General features: G+C 41.9%; 2 protein-coding genes and 1 long non-coding RNA gene across 4 annotated transcripts in view; 2 read left to right on the top strand and 1 right to left on the bottom strand.

Moving 5' to 3' along the window:
* The window catches only part of LOC123980185 (zinc finger protein 260-like), a 672,464-nt gene that overhangs the window by 20,001 nt on the left and 646,626 nt on the right, over positions 1-5,837 (top strand). The window lies entirely within an intron of this gene.
* LOC123980179 (zinc finger protein 271-like) overlaps positions 1-5,837 on the bottom strand; it is a 342,908-nt gene that overhangs the window by 75,608 nt on the left and 261,463 nt on the right. The window lies entirely within an intron of this gene.
* Positions 278-5,111, top strand: LOC123980249. Its single transcript, XR_006827433.1, has 3 exons — positions 278-314; positions 843-947; positions 3,224-5,111. It is a non-coding gene; the product is annotated as an uncharacterized LOC123980249 (long non-coding RNA).

Genomic DNA, 5,837 nt, shown 5'->3' with positions numbered 1-5,837 from the left:
CAACAAATGTTTCTGTAGCATCAACTACATCTTTGATAATCAGGGGGTGAAGGGATGTAAAACTTTAAAATGATTGAAAATACAGAAATTTAAAATAGTCTCTTTAGTCTCTGTGCTTCAGAAATCAGGAAAGTGCGCGAATATTCAAATATTTGAATGCTGTACCCTCATTGGATGATTCATACTGCGCAGAGGCGACTTCGACCAATGACAATGTTTTACTGCGTCGAGATACGTCATGACGTCAAGCTCGTTTGGAAGCAGACAGTCCGGGTAACGTCCCGCAGGATGTCGACGTTCAGCGTTCACTGAAGGTAAAGTAATGATTTGGTTTTTCTTCACATGAACTTTCCTCCCAAGATATCAAGTTCTCATAAGTTAAGGTAACATTTAAGGGCGGCAGCTTGGAAAACGTTACGTTTTATTTTGTCCTTTTTAATTTACCATTAACGTCAGCTCACGTGACAAAGACATATTTAACGTGACCGTTAAGGATGCTAACGTTAGCTGTAGCACGTTTAGCCAGATAGCTTGATATTAATATATTAATTAAAGAAACGTGAAACGCTCCGCTGCTCCTAACGTTACTGTTAACGTTACTGTTAACGTTACCGCTAACGTTACTGTTAACGTTACCGCTAACGTTACTGTTAACGTTACTGTTAACGTTACTGTTAACGTTAGTTAACGTTACTGTTAACGTTACTTAACGTTACTGTTAACGTTACTGTTAACGTTACCGGTGTCACGCCGCGTACTAACGTTACCTAGTAACAGACACATATCTCAGTTTTAGCTAAGGTTATCTCAGATGACTTAAGTCAGTTCTTCCTTCTGAACAGAGAACCAGACTCATCACGAGTGAAAATAACGATTTGGGCCCCAGACAGGAGACTCCGCTGAGGTCTGGACAGAGTGAACCATTTCGACAACTTCTCTGAAAATAAGTCAGTGAGCTTCACATGTTAGACAGACTATAGGTGCTCAAGCAGTGTTTCCCAATATGCATCACGACTAACATTTCCCACGGTCATGAAACTATAAGGCTGCTAATGTTTTGACTTGTGCACTGTGAGCACAGTAACACTCAACTCTCGGCTCCTCTGCTCGATCTTCACAGCTCATCTCTGTGACAGGTGCTGTTATAACAGCAGCGTAACTCTGAATCAGGAGGTGCGTAGAGAGTGTTTGATTGTCCGAGCGGCAGGAAGTGACGCTGAAAATATTCTGTCAGTAAATTAGGGCTGTGTCAGCTTCAACACTAAGAAAAGTCTGTTTGTTGTTTCCCACCTGCTGGAAAAGTGAAGCCTGTCTGCTCTAGAAAACATCTCCCCTCCCTTCAGACTGCCAGCTGAGCAGGAACGCTTCTACAGTGTTTTATGGCTCTATGTAACTCAACATTAGCTCAATTTATAGAAAGAAACTGGAAGCTTTCTTTTATTACTGCCTACTTGTCCAATGTTGAGAACATCAGGGACAAACTGAGACTAATGTGCAAATAAAATGCACCTCAGAAGGGAGGAGGTTTCTCACGCTGCCTGTTTTTATATTAATGTCTACAGATAAATGTCAGAAGCTGTGAAATAAAGACACAAACATGAACAGTCGTATCTAGAATGATTCTGATCACATTAACAGGGTTTTAGGGGGTGATGCCCAAAACATATTTGTCATTGGAAAATGTAAAATTACACCACGACCAAAACATTAATCTAAAGCTCACATTTAACTGTGGGAAAACACTGAAATTGTAAGCTATTCTAAAGTGCATCACATGCTCATGGACGCACAGCAATGCTGCTGAGAAAGGTTGTTTTGGGGGTTTATATTCAGACAGAAATTTTGCCTCACCTCCGCTGCTCCAGCTCCATTCATTAAATCTGAACAGTAGTAAGTTACCATTTTCTGGAAGAGTAAATCACTTGGACAGGTATATGTTGCATTTCTGTGTTCATATGTCCATAGACATGTTTTTGTGGTAAACTTTACCAATCAAGTAACGTGAGGTTATAATAAATAAGCCTTTACCCTCATGGAGAGTGAACTGATTTATGTATATGCAAATTTGCAACAAGATGTTTACCAGAAACTCAAAGTTGGTATCTTATATTTTTATGAAACTAAACATATTAGACATGATATGTTTGATGTATTGGTGATATCACACATGCAACTACTCCAGAAAATGGCAGCCTGTTATTGAATATGTATTTTAAGTTGTTGTTTCCTGCTGTCATTTTAAAAACTCATACCTGATGGCCAGTGCTGTTGTGTCACCATAAACAGAGTTTGGCGTTGTAGCAGCGGAGATGAAGTGATTTATTTTGTATGCGCGTAGTTCGTAGTATGTCTGAATGTAAAACCCAGAACAGCCTGTCTCAGCAGCATTACTCTTGTGTCCATGAGCATGCTGCTGATGCACATTAGAATAGCTTAAAACTTAAGCTTAATTTAATGAGCTTTAGATAAATGTTTTGGTGGTGTTTGTAGTAGTCACGGTCAGGGAGTTTGGGGACCTCCCCCACGTTTTTCAATGACAAATATGTAATTTCACATCATATTGGGCCGTTATTTTCACCATATCTCTGAACAAATAGTTGGAAAAGCTGGAGCAGATAATAAATAACCAACAGCCAAAGATCAGCCTGCTGGAGGAACTACAGCCAGTAGATTTGGAGAAAGTCATTTGGTTGGTTCTGTCGCTCCACACTGATTAGACATTGATGGCACAGCATGTTTTGGGCATCACCCCCTAAAACCCTGTTAATATGACCTCAGAATCATTCTAGATACGACTGTTCATGTTTGTGTCTTCATTTCACAGCTTCTGACATTTATCTGTAGACATTAATATAAAAATAGGCAGCGTGAGAAACCTCCTCCCTTCTGAGGTGCATTTTATTTGCACATTAAAATCCAAACAGAAACGGCTCCTCATCAGCTTATAAGGACTAGTTATTATCACTAATTAGCTTTACTGACCTCAGCTCCTCCGGTCGCCTCCGTCCTTTCTTTTCCTAACAACCACTTTTTCAGACTGAAACCTGAAAAATAATGTGTGATGGAGCCTACCTGTCTGCAGGCTACAGGACGGAGCTGCAGGCTGCTCCAGTTTACTCTCAGTTTGCAGATCAGGGAGTCAATGAAAGCTAAAGAGATGTCTAACATACAATATCATACGTTATGAGCTGTGCTTCACCACATCTTTCTCACCCATGACAAGGATCAAGAGGCCAAGGATCAGGTGGTGAGGGCAGAACCAACAGACCAGACAGCTCTCCCACAGCCAGCCTCTGAACCTGCTCTACAGTCTGAATAGCCCGGGTGAAGTTAAACTCTCCTTCGCTGGTGCACCAGATGGCTGAGAACAGGATAGGCTGATGCCCTGGAAGCTAAGAGGGAGGCGGCAAAGGAGTTCGCAGGCGAGACTGCTGATTGCAGAGGAGCTGAAACCCACAGAGGACACGGGTCTCAATGAACACAAGGTGAGGACTGTATGGAAATCCAGCTGGTTTATTGCTGTTATGTATTCAGTGGGCTAATACACATCTTCAGTCTTCAAATGGGGACAAAGCAGCAAGGTGTGAGTAGCCTAGTGCTCAAATATGCTGTTGCAGTTAGCATCACATTAACTTTAGCTGTTAGGCCAGAAAGTCAGGATCATCTTTGGCATTCAGCTCACACAGACGGTTGCCTGGTTAATCACAGGGTTTATACACGGCCAAATACAGCAGTACAGTGAATTAGCTAATGTTACCCGCTAACAGCCTGATCTGAAGAAGCTGCTGAAAGGTTAGCCAGCGTGCATTAAGACATGAAATACTGCTGATATCAGGGCGTAACATTAGCAGCGGAGCAAATCTGGTTCAACTACGTTCAATGACAATAAAACTTTCTGATTCTGATTAAGCGGCGACCTAATGGCTCTGCTCTGGCGATGCTGTGAGGGTAGAAGGCAAAGTTACCATTGTGTGTAAATTGAAAACTACAACTCTGTGAGCGGGCGGCTGGCCGGCCTCACGCTCCCCCCTGACCTCAGCTGACAGCAGTGAACGTGACGCTCCAGTCCACATCAAAGGGAAAACTAAATGAAGCTGCCAGCTGTGACGGAGCACTTTAAACTGAGTGATGACAGCACAAGTGTGAAAGTTATGGCGTTTCTTACATTTTACAATGTTTCCCGGATTCTGCTCTGGACCTGCTCGGACTCTCAGCTACGGTCCCCCCTGCTCTGTACAGCAGCCACCAACCCGGTTCGGCGTGCACCTGTTTCCACTCTGCCTCGCTCTTCCTGCACTTAGACCTGCTAGCCTTGGCATAACAAAGTTTTTGTTATAATCACTTCAGCCCAGTTCACACTACATGATTTTAAGCCTGATTTGCCGCTCGGCGACCGTCAGGCTGTGATCAGGGGTAAATCAGCGATCGATCAGGGCGGTCGTTATGTGCGAACTACTCGACGCATAAAAACGGCTCCCGGACACATTTCTGACACATCGCCAACGCCAGCCAGATACCCAGCACGCCAAAAATCTGGAGGAGTCGGCCGACTCGACATCCACATCCAGCCAATGAGAGCAGGCGGCTGCTTTTTCACCATAAACCACTTTTCACTCCCCTCCAGCTCTCTGTAGCTCAGACGTTTCCTGCTACCTGCGTGTGCTGATCCATCCTTTCACCCAGATTCTTTGTCTTTATAATAACAAACAACAGCTGTTTTGTAGGTTTGCGTCATTTCCCGTTTCACATTTCACGTGTGTTTTGTTGACAAAACGTGGTTTGGAGACCAGCGCTGAGTGACAGACTCGTCGTCCGCTCGTGTGACCTCCCGTCACCGATCAGTCACGTAGTGCGAACGCGACGACGACTTCAAGACTCTGAACAGTCTGAACAGCCTAGCTATGAGAGTAAATAAACGGAGTTCACAGACAGACACACCCGTGCTGCCGCTATCTCTCCCACATCAGATCCTCCCTCACTTTCTTGAGCAGTTATCGTTGTTTTGTTATGAGCTTGAGCCACAAACCAGAGAAGACTCAAACTGTGATGTTATCAGCTGTAAAATCTGGAGCCGCTTGTTAATAGACAATGAATGTGAAACTAATTTTGCAGAAAAAGAAATACCCCACAACACTTATTTCATAGCATCTATAAAATCTTTGTTAATTTATTGTTTTTGGAAAAGCTTCAAACCTTATATCAGATGAATTCATTTATGGTTTGTTCTTTGATTATTTTGTTTCAAAATTTAATCGGATAAACAGAAAGACATCGTTTTTTGTTGTTTTAAAACCAAAACGGAAAAAAAAATTTTTTTGATAATTAATGTGTCCGATTAGTGGAGCATCTTGTGTTACACTTAATAAACCTGCAGCAGATGCACTCAGGCAGTGGCGGTGCCTGATTAAACGTAGGATAATTAAGATGAGATTGAACATCAACACATTCAGTTTGTAACTCACTAGAAACTGGGACAGAAACGCCTCAGAAGTTGCCCGAGAATCCTCTGGTTTTTAATATTTCTTCAGTATCAAATTAATTCAGTGATTCAGTAGTTGTCAGTACATCTAATGGTACTGACTATGAATTATGAATTGTTATTAGTCAGGCTCCAGACTAAGTTTATCCACGTCCGTCCCGGAACCGAAAATGTTGTTTCTTTACTTTATTATCCTCTATAGTTGTTAGTGACATAATAAATGATTCTAAATTGATCAAATAAATTTATTAATATATAATATAATATAATATAATTTATTTTGCTTGATTCAAACAAAAAGATTTATAAACATAACTGAAAAGTTATCTGTTGGGGCGCCTTTTTACCTCAATGATAA

The sequence above is a fragment of the Micropterus dolomieu genome, linkage group LG12 (genome assembly GCF_021292245.1).
Source record: "Micropterus dolomieu isolate WLL.071019.BEF.003 ecotype Adirondacks linkage group LG12, ASM2129224v1, whole genome shotgun sequence".
Classification (NCBI taxonomy): Eukaryota; Metazoa; Chordata; class Actinopteri; order Centrarchiformes; family Centrarchidae; genus Micropterus; species Micropterus dolomieu.
This window is presented reverse-complemented; position numbering and strand designations above follow the sequence as displayed.